This window comes from Rattus norvegicus, chromosome 5, assembly GCF_036323735.1.
Source record: "Rattus norvegicus strain BN/NHsdMcwi chromosome 5, GRCr8, whole genome shotgun sequence".
NCBI classification, from domain to species: Eukaryota; Metazoa; Chordata; class Mammalia; order Rodentia; family Muridae; genus Rattus; species Rattus norvegicus.
The window spans coordinates 5,966,180-5,983,154 of record NC_086023.1 but is presented as its reverse complement, the minus strand read 5'-3'; the positions used below and the strand labels follow the sequence as shown (position 1 = coordinate 5,983,154).

Genomic DNA, 16,975 nt, shown 5'->3' with positions numbered 1-16,975 from the left:
GGCTACATCTTTATTCAATGGTAGAACTTTATATTCCTATTTGTTGGGAATAAAAAGGGCAAATTTATGAGGTTGTGGAGGCTTGCACAAAGGTTCCAAGGGGCTGTTGAACTTGGGCACCATGATGTAGGACCAGGTCAGCTAGTTAGAGATCCTTAATGGGTTATGCTTTAAGCTGTGAAGATAAGACCTAAGTTGCACTGGAGTTCAAAGAATGCTGGAGATGAAAACAACATATGGTTTCCACAAAATTTGTTGGAATGCAGTATAGTAGAAACAGCTCAAGAGAAAGTTTCGAACATAGTTGGAGGAATGGAATTACCTAAAAGGAGCCTAAGTGTTACAACAGCTAGCCCCAGATGTTCATGTGATACAAGGTTTCATGTTTTCCTAGCTGTGTCCAACATAGAAAATTATTTATTTATTTATTTATTTATTTATTTATTTATTTATTTATTTATTTATTGTGAGCAAATTTTTATTGGGAAGAAAGTTGTCAACTTAAACAGCAGCAAATGAAGAGTGCATAAGGAAATGCCCTGTTTTCACAGACAGATGTAATCTCCAGAATATGTGACACAGAAGACATTTCAATCTGTGACCCCAAGCCAGGATGCATTAAGCGCTTTCCCATTCAATCTAACACTTCTGGATTCCTACTAAAAAAGAATTTATAGTAAGAGCATGGAAAAGTTGTTTCTGAAAGGAAACCCCCAAGAAGGTTCAGAAAAGCAATGTAGAAATCAAGAAGTCATTATTAGAATTACTTTAAATTGTATGCACTACATTTCCGTATATTCACAGTGATACAAAACACAGTCACTTGCAGAACTGGTTCAGATTACTTAAATATCAAATGTGCTGTCTGTCCTCTACACAAGTGTCTGGAAGTTACTCGTGTTTATATGAAATGAAGCTATTGATACATTTCTACAGCAGTAACTGCACACCAGGAAGACTGAGACAACACAAACAAAGGGATGGAGTTTTCCCAAAGCTGCAGTGTGAAAAAGACTATAAACAATTGGTCCCATATGCATGTATGGGCTTCCTTGCTAGAGGAAATCCAAGTAGAATAAGGAATGGAGATGTAAAAAGGCTTTCTTGATGGGAAGGAGGTTGGTGTCCTGGATGACTTTAGTTCTCAGCCCCCTCCGCTGCATCACATTCTTCTCCTGCACAGCCTGATGTCCATTATGTTAAGTTGTCTCTAAGCAACTGCATGATGAGGATGCTATCATTGTAGGAGTCTTCGTTCAGTGCACCAAGCTCAGCGATGGCCTCATCAAAAGCCGTTTTAGCCAGTGTGCAGGCAAGCTCGGGATTATTAAGGATTTCATAGTAAAATACAGAAGAGTGAAGAGCCAGTCCCAGGCGGATTAGATGGGTAAGTTGCATCTCTTTCTTGCTTATATCAAATGCCTCTTGGTAGGCTCCTTGGGAATTTTCTATCGTTTGTTTTTGATCATCACCACAAGCTATTTCAGCAAGATACCGGACATAATCTCCCTTCATTTCAGATAGAAGAACTTACTCTCTGGATTAGTTGCATTGGCTATTAAATACTTATCCAACAACTCCAGGACAGTGGTGCAGATGGACCTCAGCTCAGACTCCACTTTCTCCCAATAGTCCTCGATCAGCTGCAACTTCTTGTCCGAGGTGTCGGTCTTCTGCTCAATGCTCGAGATGACCCTCCAGGCGGATCTGCAGCCCCTGACCACGTTCTTGTAGGCCACTGACAGCAGGTCAGCCTTGCTCTGTCACGGTTTTCATGCAGTTTGGCCATGTTGTTGTAGCTCTCGGCCTGCTTGGCCAGCTTGGTCTTCTGGATCAACTTGGTCTTTTCCACGGCGAACCAGGGCGAGTGCCGAGCCGGATCTGGGGTCCTCCTTTTAGTCAACGCAGCCGCGATGCGAGTCCAATCTTTTTATTTTTAATATTAATATAATCACATCATTTTTCTTCCCCCTTCTCCCTCCACATCCTTACATAAGTCCTTTGTTCTTTTTCAAAATTTGCAGCATTTAGAATGGGACTGTTTCATGGATGCCATTATATATTGGAAATTTGTAGCATTTTAGTTTGTTTATTTTAACGGTACAAAGAGATTCCTTTGAATCTCAGAAAAGAATTTAGAGTTTTGAAGACTATGTTAAGGTCTGTTGAAGTTCAACTGGATATACTTTGTGTTAGGAGAGAGAGAGAGAGAGAGAGAGAGAGAGAGAGAGAGAGAGAGAGAGAGAGAGAGAGAGGTTTGTAGGGAATTATTTCTCAAAGATACATGCATTTCAACATTTAACCACGTACTGCTTGGAAAACTGTGGATTTTATCTGGGATGGGGCAGGCAGCTGAAAAATTGTTGTAGAGACAAGAGCCAGACATTAAAGTTTATAGCTCAATCCCACTATTAAATCAAGCTCTCTGCTTCCTGACTTGTTGCTAAGACACAATCAGCTGCCTTGAGCATCTATCACCAAAACTTCGAACTGTTCTCCTTGTCATGCTTCCCCTGGCATAGGCAGCTCTATTCACGGAACCAGGAGGCAGTATAAATCTTTCTTCCATGACTCCAGCCACGTATATAGCAGAGGATGGCATTGTCCAGCATCAATAGGAGGAAAAGTCTTTGGTCCTGTGAAGGCTTATCTCCCCAATGTCGGGGCATTGAGGTTAGAGTGTGAGGGTGGTAGTGGGCGCATCCTCATAGAAGCAGGGGAAGGGGAGTGGAAGTATGGGAGAAGGAGAAAGAGGATAACATTTGAAATGTAAATACATAAAATGTCCAAGAAAAAACAAAACTTAAAAAAAATGTTTCTTTCATTAAACCATTTTCTGTCAGGTATTTTGTATATGTGAATAAAAGTAACTTGCCCTGTGTTGATCCCCAACCTGCTGAGCACACATTGTCAGTGACAGTGTATGTAGATTTCTTCTGTATTGAATCCATGTCTGTATTCATCACAAGTTTACCAACACTATAATGGCATTCTGACTAGGGTGAGACATAAGGTCAACACAGCTCAAGTACTAAGTTGTTAATATTTTAAGTAGGATACCTAATCCACAGAAGTTGGTAGACATAACTGTTGGATACTATGAACCTGAGCCAAAATATTGTGCATAATTGACTGAATCTATAACCTATAATTTCACCAGATTTTTAAAGCAGTTTTTAGTGTTTCATATAATGCTATTGCCTTTAGATTCTCAGACTAAAATGTATTTCTTATGTGACTTACATGCATAGGGCTTGTTTGTTTTGTTCACAGAACAGTTAGAAAAAATAGAGATATAACATTTTCATTTTCTGTTAATTTCAAATAAGCATTTGAAGTTTTATATTCATTCGAGTGACAATAACAGAATAATATCAATTTTACCTTACATTTGCTGCTTATTATCTAATTTGAGATATTTAGAAAAATAAACATTTTAGCAAAACATATTACCTTTCATATCATTTGAAAGATTCTGCTTTAATATTCTTTTCGTTCATACATCTTAAGCTGGGAACATTTTGAAACAAATAAGTTTTTAAATACATGAAGATAGTGTAATAAAATGAGTTCTTATCAATGGCCACATTCCAGTATCAATGATGAATAGAATCTTGGTTGGCATGTAGTGTATGTTCAATAAATATTTGTTGAACTGAATTGAAATGAAATCCATTGTTAATATTTTTCTAGTAACCTGAGTGCAACTAAGTAATATACAAATTGGGAGGCCCTGTTTTGGAGCTAAACTAACACTAATCATTAAATATTGTATTTGGAAGCAGAATTCAAAGTTCATATTTAAATCACTAACCATGTAGAACTCTTCCTTTCTGGAATAGATGATGTAAAAATTTCAACTCATTGACAACTTTTTATATTGAAAGAAAATATACTTATAAAATAAGTGCAAAGAAAACAATGTTTCATTTTGAAACCTTCAATGACAGAAATTTTCAAATTTTAGCATATATTCACTATAGTTGGAAAACACAAATTCTTGAAATTAAAATAACATATACCACAGGATCAAAGTTTATTCTAGCTTAGAACATTCCCCAGAATCGCCCATTTTTTATTTGCTTATTTATTTATATTTTTAAAATTAGAATGTAATGTCTCCCTTTTGGATCCCTGGGACATGGATATTGCACTATATTATTTTTATGGTTAAATAAAATTCATTAATACATATATATTTCACAATTTTATTGTCCATTCATCTGTTGATAGACATCTAGGCTGATTTGATTTGTTTCCTGTGTTCTTGTGAAAAAGCAGTAATTAATGAATGTACAAGTGTCTCTGTGGTGGAGTATAGAGCCCTTTGTGCATGTCTAGCAGGAGTTTGCAATCTTCTTTACTTTAACTTTATATTCAATGAGAAATCTTAAGTTTATTTATTTGTTAAGTGATTCTGAATGGGATATTTTTCATTATAGAAATAAATGTACCGATTAATGCCATTACATTATAAATGATAAAATAAAATTTCTATCATTCAATTAGTTTACTGTTAAAATTGTGTATGTTTACACAGATTTGCAAGTAGGTAGATAGGCAGATGTATAATCAGACAGAAATAGATAGTAGGTAGATAGATGAATAGATACATGCATATGAATATACATATCTTGAGAGAGATACTATACATATATATGTATATATATGTGTGTGTGTGTGTGTGTGTGTGTGTGTGTGTGTGTGTGTGTGTGTATGATAGATCACCTAAATGGAAATAATAGGGAATCTTTGGAAATGAGGATCAGTTCTTAGTCCAATAATAGTCTTCATAAGGCAAAATTGCTAGTAGAAACAGGATTTAAAGAAGCTCATGTTACAAAGTGTTTCTTACAAATGATTTCCAACAAAATCTGAAACTTCATAAAGAACCATTATTGATGAGTTCTATCTGTGTTTGTACTGAGTTGTTATATTTGGAAAGAGGTATTCTCTTATGAAGTGTGGGAAATCTTGCATCAAATATTAGGCTAAATTGTTGCCAGTGAACATGATTTTATGTCAGAAACTGAATCAGAATATTTCACAACAGCACTCAGGTCTTTAATTCACCAATATTCAGAACATAAATGTCATACAATCCAACAAGCCAAGTGCTTATCCAGTCCAACCACTGAACTTAATATGTTTCATATGTGAAAATAAATCATTTGTTCACATGAGGAAAAAAAGCAAAGTAGCTTAATATGAAATTATAGAATGGAACCCTTGTAAGAGCCTCAGTCTAGTGCTCTAGCCCCTTGGCATGAGGCACTTTTGCTTATTTTCATTGGCTCAGACCTTAGGCTGGCAAGGCAGCCTCTTGAGACTAAATTTTGCTGTTTACATCACTAACTTCGAATGAAGACTTCTATTCTGTTAACTGTAACTTTTCTAAATCTCAGGATCAATAATTTCTTAGCTGTGACAATCAGGAATGAATCCAAGAAATTAATTCCATATTACTTATTTTGTACCACAAGTTCAAGCTCTCAGAGGGGAACTGAGTTATTTGTGTATGTCTTAAAAGCAGAAACCAAGTACAGTAGCTTTCCACTGAGTGCTGAACTCATGCCAAAGTCAATATAAAGGTTCCTATTGGTTGTAATTCTAATATCTAATAGATAGACTTTCTCTTCAACAGATGAGTTTCATTCCAAAGTCATCTTGGGCTAAGGTAAGATTAATTTAAAACATAATTAAAATATAAATACCTTTCAAAAGATAATTAAAATATAAAAAGCTTCTCATGCTTCAAAAGTCTCTACATAAAACAATTAGTTCTTTGATAATTGCAGAATCACAATTTTACAAAAGGAAAACCATAATAAAGGTTCAACAATCACACTCAAAAAAACTTGCTTGCAACCTCAGATAGAGAATTGAATCATCTTGTATCTATTATTTGACGCAAATTACGTTTTCTGCTCTGTTCCATAATTTTCTGTCCCCAATATTGCTGTGAATATTAATAAAATAAAAATGAATCCCCATAATAAAGAACATGGTAATTGTAGGTATTTTATTTTATTTACTACCTGTTGTTCATCAGAAGATCTGAAGAAATTGAATTTTCTATATTGTGTTAAATGTGAAAAACTACTATGAATAACTGGCAAAACAGAGATTATTAGTAAATATTGAAAAAAATCTTGGTTTCTTTATTTATAAATTAGGAGGGACCACTTATATATTCTATTTTAAAACTATATGAGTGATTGAATCGTGAAATACACGATTAGGTGACAAAAATGTTCTTTATCGAAGGGACTTCTTTAAAGAACAGAGCAAGGATGAAATTCATGAAAGAGTTAGGGGATAGATTACATATGTTTATAATAATTCATAAACAATGAAGGACCAACAAGAATACTTCATTATTATGAGGGCTTTCACACTTAGGGTTTTCTTTCTTTTTTTTTTTTCTTTATTAACTTGAGTATTTCTTATTTACATTTCACTTGTTATTCCCTTTCCCGGTTTCAGAGCCAACATCTCCTTAACCCCTTCCCGTCCCCTTCTATATGGCTGTTCCTTTCCCCATCCTCCCCCCAACAATCATGTTCACTGGGGGTTCAGTCTTAGCAGGAACAAGGGCTTCCCCTTCCACTGGTGCTCTTACAAGGATATTCATTGCTACCTATGAGGTTGGAGCCCAGGGTCAGTCCACGTATAGACTTTGGGTAGTTAGTGGCTTAGTCCCTGGAAGCTCTGGTTGGTTGGCATTGTTGTTCATATGAGGTCTCAAGCCCCTTCAAGCTCTTTCAGTCCTTTCTCTTATTCCTTCAACAGGGGTCCCATTCTCAGTTCAGTGGTTTGCTGCTGGCATTCGCCTGGGTATTTGCTGTATTCTGGCTGTGTCTCTCAGGAGAGATCTACCTCCGGTTACTGTCGGCCTGCACTTCTTTGCTTCATCCATCTTGTCTAATTGGGTGGCTGTATATGTATGGGCCACATGTGGGGCAGGCTCTGAATGGGTGTTCCTTCTGCCTCTGTTTTTATCTTTAACTCCCTATTCCCTGCCAAGGGTATTCTTGTTCCCCTTTTAAAGAAGGAGTGAAGCATTCACATATTGATCATCCGTCTTGAGTTTCATGTGTTCTGTGCATCTAGGGTAATTCAAGCATTTGGGCTAATAGCCACTTATCAATGAGTGCATACCATGTGTGTTTTTCTGTGATTGGGTTACCTCACTCAGGATGATATTTTCCAGTTCCCTCCATTTGCCTATGAATTTCATAAAGGCATTGTTTTTGAAAGCTGTGTAATATTCCATTGTGTAGATGTAACCACATTTTCTGTATGCATTCCTCTGTTGAAGGGCATCTGGGTTCTTTCCAGCTTCTGGCTATTATAAATAAGGCTGCTATGAACATAGTGGAACACATGATTTGTCTTTGTTATATGTTGGGGCATCTTTTGGGTATATGCCCAAGAGAGGTATAGCTGGGTCCTCAGGTAGTTCTGAAAGAATAAAAAATGCACCAAAAAGTCAGAAGTTTAAAAAAGTCCCAAATACCTCAAATTCCAGACCCTGCTCTCTACCTGTACTAGCTGACCATAAAGTTAGATTAAAATCTTAGAGAATAATCTTGAGAAACAGGAAGCTCCTCCCAGGAACTGATGGACCATAAAGTTTAACAATCTTGAGAAACAGGATGCTCCTCATTGTGATTTTTCATTAGTATTCTCGACACTTTCCAATGACACCATCCCTGCCCCCTCGGGTTGTGGTTTCTCCCTTTAAATACCCTTTCTCCCAGCCTTTCGGGGTCAAACTCCACGGCCCCTGTGTGGGATACGAGTCTCGACCCCAGTGCACTGGTTCCTATCAATAAACCTCATGTTTATTACAGCAAGGACGGTCTCACATGAGTTCTTGGGGGGTCGCATCATCCCGAGACTTGAGTGAGGGTCTCCCCGCTCTGGGGGTCTTTCAGTTCAATGTCCAATTTTCTGAGGAACCTCCAGACTGATTTCCAGAATGGTTGTACCAGTCTGCAATCCCACCAACAATGGAGGGGTGTTCCTCTTTCTCCACATACATTTAGGGTTTTCTAAAGCTATCTCAGGCAACAATGTACAGAATGAACATATGGTTGCCGTAAAAAGATGCTAAACAGAAGATGCACTGAGGTGACTTTACCTGTTAACCAGATGTTAGGAGTGTATCTTTTCTTCCTTCCTTCCTTCCTTCCTTCCTTCCTTCCTTCCTTCCTTCTTTCCTTCCTTCCCTCCCTCCTTCCTTTCTCATTTCCTTTGGCTTCCATTATTCAGTGTGTCATGGTTCCCTTCTTTGAGACTTGCTTTGTTTCACTTCTTTGTGATGAAATCAATGTGCTATAAGAGTACTAGGTGAGGATATCAGGAGATGGGTAGCAAAAAAGCAGAAAATTCTTTTGTAACTTGCAAACAATACATGATGATACCTTTGTATTTACATTGCTGGAAGTAAGAAGTTAGTTAACAATGCATTTAAGATTCTAATGCCCATAATGGTTTTAGACCAGATAAAGTTGGGTGTAATAAGTGATTTTCAAAAGAACTAAAAGTAGCTTAAGATGAATTGGCTTTGTATCAGAAACATTCTAACTCTCCATAATTACGAAAGTCTAATCAGTTGCTCTATCTTGTTGAATTTCTGTACATGTGTTCTGTACTCCAAGAACTTAGTTCCACAGGCCCTATAAAGAACTATTAATACTACTTTTGCACAGATACTTTTAACTGTTGGTCTAAATGGGGATGGTAATTTCAATAGCCCAAGCAAAACAGCAACAGGTTTAAGTCAAGTACTTTAAAGGGAGATAAAAGGATATTACATAAAGGTTGAAGATTTGTTGTCAAAATCATAGGTCCTTTCACCAAATTTTAATATACTTTAAAAAATGAACTTGGAGAAGTTGTTGAGACTGCTCAGCAGTTAAAATGTCTTCCTGCTCTTACAGAGGGTCCGAGTTTGCTTTCTAGCACCTCTGAAGTAGTCCATGTCCATTTGTAATTCAAGTTCCAGAAGATGTGATGACCCCTTTTGGTCTCTGTGGGTAAGAGACACACATGTGATGTACTTACATAGAGTCAAGTAAAATATCCATGCACACAAAAACTAAAATAATGATTTTTTTAAACAGAGGAACTCTAAGAAAAATGAACACATGGCATTTGTAAACTACCTTTTCCTGGATCCCTCACATGAACCAGCAAATGTTGCCTATCCTGTTTATATGAAAACTTAGCAATTTGAAGCATTTTAAGGTACATAAATCTTTGCCACAAATGAACCATAATCTTTCTGTAGTTAACTTGAACAAAAGATAGCCATAGTGACAGGTTTTTTTTTTTGTTTTTTGTTTTGTTTTTTTTTTTTTTGGTCTTGTGAGCTTTTATATGTATAGTGCCTTAGAATGACAAACTATAAAAATGAATGAAAGGTAAGGCCACAGTTAATCTCTCACCACTTACAGAAGGAAAGCTAAGGAATACTAAAGGATTATTTATTATTCTTAAAATATTTCATCTCCTCATTTGTGTTGCTTATTTATTGTGGCAACTATTGTGTTTGACCCCCAAATACCATTTCAGTGTTATTTATTTTGTTTCCTTCAACCATACTTTCTTCATTTATGCGGCAACATAAAACAGAAGATACTAAAGTTGGCACTCCTATTGTCTCTGCAAGAATATTTAACAAGCAGTATACAAATATTTTACTCTTATATCACATTTCAATAAAGAATATTTTAAATTTGTAGCTAAATTGGGGTACAAAAAAGGCTTTCTATCAAATATTTATATTTCCTAACAAATTACAGGTCATTTCTAGTACACTATTAATTTGTTTGCTTTATTATACATTTTAATATTTAAAATGATTTTAAATTAAAAGATATTTTGATCATAGTCTTCCCCTCCTCTAAGTCATTTTAAATCCTCTTCCCCTTCCTTTCACCCAACTTAAAGCATCTTTTCAGAAACAAAACTACAATATAACAATAGCCTCCCAAATCAAGAAAAATAAAATAAATTTATACTGTAAAATGGAAACAAAACAAAGCATCAAACTATGACCAAGTAAAAGCATACATAACACACACACACACACACACACAAACACACACAAACACACACAAACACACACACACACACCACCACCACCACCACCACCACCACTACTACCAACAACAACAACAATGACAACAAAAACAACAAACCTGTGGAGTCCTTTATATGTTGGTATGTTGGTTAACTACTCCTGAACATGAGGCTCGTCCTGGAGTGGTTGATATATCCAGGGTTACAATTTTGACAATATAAAGCTATTTTTATTTCTCAGTAAGATAATTCATTTATATATGTATATGTATTATATATTATACATTATATATTATACTTCATACATCATATATTGTATGTCATGTTATATGTCATATGTCCTATATCCTATATCTTATATACCCTACATCATATAATACATATATTATCTGTATATCATGCATTACATATTATATATTGCATATTATATAGTATAGGCTATATATTGTGCCACATTGTAATAATATATCATATATCATATATCACACACATACACACACATATATATAATGATATGTATATATGCTATATGTAAAGCTAAATAAAATTTAATGAGATAAAACAACAGCTATCACATTAATGTTGGGCAGGACAAATCAACAGAAAGAAAATAGTCCAAGGGTCCAAAAGAAAGCACAAAACTCAGAGATCCAGTTGTTCACACACTTAGGATTCTCATAGAAATACTAAACTGGAAGGCATGATTCATTCACGGAGGGCCTGGTGCCAACCGATGCAGGCCCCTGTGCAAGCTGCTTCAGTCTCTTTGAGTTCATATGAGCTTTGCTCATGTCTACTTAGAGGTCATTGTTTTCTTGATGTCCCTCTGGCTCATACACTCTTTCTGCCTCCCTTCCAAGGGTTTCTTGAGCTCTAAAGGGAGGTATAAGGTAGAGACATACCATTTATAACTGATTGCTTCAAGGTCTCTCATTCTCTGGGAATTATATAGTGTGGATCTGTATTTCTTCCTATCTGCTGTGAGAGAAAGCTTCTCTGATGATGAGTGAGCAAGGTACTAATCTTTGAGTATAACTGAATATCTTTAGGAATAATTTTGTTGCTACATTGTAGCTGTTATTGTTGTTTTAGACCAAGAGTATTTGGTTTTACTTCAGGTCTCTGGGTAGCTAGTCTCTGGGTAGCTAGTCTCTGGTTCTTGGTAACCCATGAAATATCTAGTATGGGTTCCACCTCATGGAGTAGGCCTTAAGTCAAATCAGTTATTAGTTGGGTACTAATGCAAGCTTTGTGCAACCATTACCATAGCATATATTACAGGCAGGGCACCATTGTAGAACAAAGACCATTTGTGGTTTGGGTTTTATGTTTCTCTTTCAGTAGCTTGCAGTGTACCATCTTGTACCAAAGATGTTGGAACTTAAGTTCTGTGTAGGCACTAGCTAGACATCTCCATCTGCAATGAGTTTACTGCTATTGTCTTCAGCATTGGGACCGTGCTGTCAATTAGGGGTAGAATCTTTATGGAGTCCCTTTGGTGAACAACTCAATTTAATGCTACCCAGTCCTAGTACTAGGTATTTTGTTTGATGAAAAGAGATGATCAGTCAGGACTCTGTCTCCTTTATTATCTAGCAATATCATTTAGATCACCTTTATCTATATCTACATTTTACAAAGTTTCTAGTATATTTACGTTTCCAAACTACTGCTCAAAGTTTTCTTTCTTTATTGTTTTTAAATTTATATATGTTGTATTTTTTCCCATCTTTATTAACTTGAGTATTTCTTATTTACATTTTGATTGTTATTCCCCTTCCCAGTTTCCGGGGCAACATCCCCCTAACCCCTCCGCCTCCCCTTCTCTATGGGTGTTCCCCTCCCCATCCTTCCCCCATTACCACCTTCCCCCCACTTTATTTTTTTAAACTATTTTTCAAAAAGATTTATTTATTATGTATACAGTGTTCCACCTGCATGTAGACGTGCAGGCCAAAAGAGGGCACCAGATCTCATTATAGATGGTTGTGAGCCACCATGTGGTTGCTGGGAATTGAACAAATGACCTCTGGAAGAGCAGACAGTGCTCTTAAACTCTGAGCCATCTCTTCAGCCCAGGTTTCTTTATTTTTATTGTCTCTTTTCATATTTCTTCCCATAGTCACATCTCCCATTTCCCTTATACTTAATCCTTCCATTCTAGCTCAGGACTGATACATAATTATTTATTATACTTCCCTTCAAACTTTGAAAGAATAAGTTCTTCAAATCCTTGTAGATATATAGTGCATAAAACTTATGTAAGATAGTAGCCTTATTTATAATAGCCAGAAGCTGGAAAGAACCCAGATGCCCTTCAACAGAGAAATGGACACAGAAAATGTGGTACATCTACCCAAAGACTATACACGGACTGACCCTGAGCTCCAACCACATAGGTAGCAATGAATAGCCTAGTAAGGGCACCAGTGGAAGAGGAAGTCCTTGGTCTGGCCAAGACTGAACCCCCAGTCAATGTGATTGTTGGGGAGAGGGCGGTAATGGGTGGAAGATGGGGAGGGGAACACCCATAAAGAAGGGGAGTGGGAGAGGTTAGGGGAATGTTGGCCCAGAAACTGGGAAAGGGAATAACAATTGAAATGTAAATAAGAAATACCCAAGTTAATAAAGATTGAGAGAGAAAAAAACTTATGTAAGAAATTTCTATCCTGTTCCATGAAACCAATATCATTTTACCCTGTTTATTCCCTGTATCTTGTCAACAAAGATTTTATATATTCAATTGTCTATGTAGCCGGAAGTTCAGAAATATGGTGTAAAACATTTTCAACAACTTATTAATTTAAGAGAAATTATTTTAGTCATGTTACTCTATATGGCCGTATAAACATGACAAAAAGATATGTGCTGTTGTACAAAAACACGTTTTGTTACCTTGTAGAGTGGCCAAACAAATTGGCCTTACATGACCAGGAAAGAAAGCCCCATGTTTTGAACTGATCTCTCTTAGTTTAGATGAAAAACAACTTACTAGTAATGCTGAAAACTGAATATATGTTTCAATTTATCACCTAGCCTGATTTAAGTTTAATGGTTTTTAGGTTTACTTCTGGTAGAGTGCCTTTCTTCTGGCAGATATTATTTCTTGTAGGGTGGCAGGCTGTGGAAAGTACCCTGATTCCTGGTTGTGATAGGTCAAGCCCTTGGGGGACCCTTAGGGATAGCAGGCGTATTCCCAGTCTTCCAGGAGATCAGAGCTTTCTCATGTAGCTGCAACCCTCACAGCACCCTGTAGAGAATTTTGAGAGAAACCAGTCATGTAGGGCAATGCCCCAATCCCCTCCTCCACAGGTGAGGACATGATCACAGGTCATGTAGGTTCAAGGCAGATCAATTGTAGATGCAGGACCACGCCTCCAAATGTGTAGATGAGGTCTTCCCAAGCTTTCAGACCAAACCAGTACGAAGTACCTGCTGTCAGACCCTGACCCATCCAAAAACTATTTCACTGCCATGTTCAGAATTAAATGTGCGCAGGAATTGTTCCATCGTCTGAGAGCTTATGTCATAAGAGCTGGAACACCGAAACTTGGGGAAGAGATCTGCTCTCCCAAAATCGCAGCCAGAAGTTTCCCTGCACCCCTGGACAGCTAATTAGTCTCCTGCTGACTCAGCTCAGCTGAGCAACCAAAGTGGCAACGCTAGAGAGAAGGACCAGCAGCAGGGACAGTGAAAGCTGTCCCCCTCCCTGCCCAAGTTCTCTTCCCTTCTCTTGAACCAGTGCACCAGCCCCACAATTTCTTTCAAAAGTAAGTAGGTAAGGATCCTTCCTTCTGACTGCCTTTTAGGTAAGGACTCCCTGGAGTCTTCCTGCTGAGTCCTCCTATGTTGAGACATAGAGATGCAGCTCCCAGGCAAGATCAAGTAAGGACTGGTAACAGTTGCAAGTAGAGGCTGGAATGCTGGCCTTAAACTATGTTCTGCTGTGTCCTGCTTCTGTGGAATCGGTTCTTAAGCTTTCTTGGTTATGGCTAGTATATTTTGATAATAATAATAAGAAGGGTGATTTGTTATGTGAATATTTTGAAAAGAAGCCTTTATTCAGTCTTGCCTCAGTTGTTCCTGGTATTGTAGGAATAATGATCTTATGGTATCTTGCCAAAATGGAAATTGAAGTAATGCATATTCATATCTATATAGGGATTAATAAAGCTTGCAACTGCATACAGTTGCTTCTGCCTTTGCTCTGATCCTGTGTCCTAGTTGCGTGTGACTGTACCCAGGGCCCCCAACATACTAGAGCCCTTTCACAGAACCAAAGATGTAAGCAAGAGGAGAGGTTAAGAAAATTATTAAAGGAAATTTAGCTTGTTGGAATCAGTGCCAGGAATGGCGGAGATTCTTTCTCAAGTCCTTGCTACAACTACACTGTCTAATTGTTCTGACGGTGAGAGAGTAAGCCTTGCCAGCACCACCCTTCTGACTTCAGTTACTCTCCTTATTTAAGATAAAAAGTATGTCAAGGGTTTAATTGGTTTGGGGTAGGAAAAAAGGTCTAGAGAAGGTGTGTTAAACAGTCATTTCTGCCTCTTCTTGATGATGTGATATGTGGTATGACATTAGTTTAAAGGACAAGAGGAAGATGCAAGGATGATGGCTGCTATAGCTGCTGAATTGATGTTGTTTAATCCCACCAGTTCTATTGAAATGTGTACTTGCAACACTGATTCTGATTTAGGAACTGCATAGAAACTAGAAAAATAGTTTTAATATTGTTCCTATCAATGAAGAGCTGATAGTCTAGCAAGAGAGTTAGATTAACATGGAAAATATTCCAGTAGAAAGCTTTCTTTTTTCTTTTTTTTTTTTTTTGGTTCTTTTTTTCGGAGCTGGGGACCGAACCCAGGGCCTTGCGCTTCCTAGGCAAGCGCTCTACCACTGAGCTAAATCCCCAACCCCGAAAGCTTTCTTTAAAAAAAAAATGCCTTACATAGAAAGAACAACAGCATCAAATCCCATCCCCACCCCCGCCCAGTGTTCCCAGGGACTGAACGGACTGAACCACCAACCAAAGAGTACACATGGAGGAACCCATGACTTCAGCTGCAAATGTAGCAGAGAATGGCCTTTTCAGACATTAATGGGAGGAGATAGGGCAGGGAGATGGGGGTCAGTGGGTGGAGGAGCACCCTTATAGAAGCAGGGGGAGGGAGGATAGAATTGGGGTTTCCAGAGGGGACACTGGGAAAGTGGATAATATTTGAAATGTAAATAAATAAAATATCCAATTAAAAGAAAAAATACCTTACAATGCTGTCTTAAGATTTTACTGCTGTGAACAGACATCCATGACCAAGATAAGTCTTATAAAGGATATTTAAATTGTGGCTAGATTACAGGTTCAGAGGTTCAGTCCATTATCACCAAGGTGGGAACTTGACAACATCTAGGCTGGCATGGTTCAGGCATACCTGAGATTTTTACATCTTTCATCTGAAGGCTTCTAGTGGAAGACTGATTTCCAGGTAGTTAGGACTATGATACTGTAGCCCATGCCCACTGTGACAAACCTACTTCAACAAGGCCACACTTTCTAATAATGCCACTCCCTGTCCCAAACATAAACAAACCAACACAACTGCCATGAGGTTAATTTCAGAGAAAAATCAGAAACTGTATTATGAGATGTCATAACTGTGGCACCATGCACAAGAAAATTTACTATCAAACTCTTTCTCTCTCTCTCTCTCTCTCTCTCTCTCTATATATATATATATATATATATATATATATATATATATATATATGTATGTATATATATATATATATATGTGTGTGTGTGTGTGTGTGTGTGTGTGTGTGTGTGTGTGTGTGTGAATAATTAGGTTATGTAAGTTCAGGAAAGGTTTCCAAAAATCAGAAATTAAAATTTGTAGTCCTGCGTTTTATCTTCTTTAATGATTTAATGTAGCTGTGGTCTGGATGGAGGCAGCATTCCTCCACTGGCTGTCTCTGTTAGACTATGATGTGTACCCCAGATACCGGTTTGGGAGGATATTTGGCCTTCTGTTCCTCATTGCTGACCAATATAATCCCTTTGAGGCCAATAGTTTGGTGTGCTGCCAGGGTCACTGTGATAGATCCATCCATACCGGTAATATCCCCAAGCCAAGCATATGGGTATTGAAAATTCCCACGCCACCATATTCTTCTTGAACCTGTATCCCCCAAAGTCCCAGGCTTTTCAGTTTTTTTGAAGGAGTCCCCTAGGATTTTCTCCCACTGGTCAATTTTTTGAGAGTCTTCTTCTTCGGTTTAAAAAAAAATCTCTCCAATGGTTCTCAAAATTAGCTGATTTCACCAAGTTCATCTTGACTAACTTCTGGAAATGGGAAAATATTTTCTGCTTAATGTTGCCCAGGAAGAGCTCATGGTGAAAGAGTGGCTCTGATTACTGGGTGTGGCAGGCCACATCTAATCCTGAAGACTTAGCACCTGGGAGCTCCTGCTGCAGTTGCTGGTGTAGCCTCCCCACTAAAAAACAGTCTACTGCATAGAACACATGAAACTCAAGACGGATGATCAATATGTGAATGCTTCACTCCTTCTTTAAAAGGGGAACAAGAATACCCTTGGGCAGGGAATAGAGAGGCAAAGATTAAAACAGAGACAGAAGGAACACCCATTCAGAGCCTGCCCTACATGTGGCCCATACATATACAGCCACCCAATTAGACAAGATGGATGAAGCAAAGAAGTGCAGGCCGACAGGAGCCAGATGTAGATCTCTCCTGAGAGACACAGCCAGAATACAGCAAATACAGAGGCGAATGCCAGCAGCAAAACACTGAACTGAGAATAGGACCCCCGTTGAAGGAATCAGAGAAAGGACTGAAAGAGCTTGAAGGGGCTTGAGACCCCA

At 37.8% G+C, this 16,975-nt stretch overlaps 1 pseudogene; it reads right to left on the bottom strand.

Moving 5' to 3' along the window:
• Nucleotides 1–1,049: 1,049 nt before the first annotated feature.
• Acadvl-ps1 (acyl-CoA dehydrogenase, very long chain, pseudogene 1) lies at nucleotides 1,050–16,203 on the bottom strand (annotated as a pseudogene).
• Between the last annotated feature and the right edge of the window lie 772 nt (nucleotides 16,204–16,975).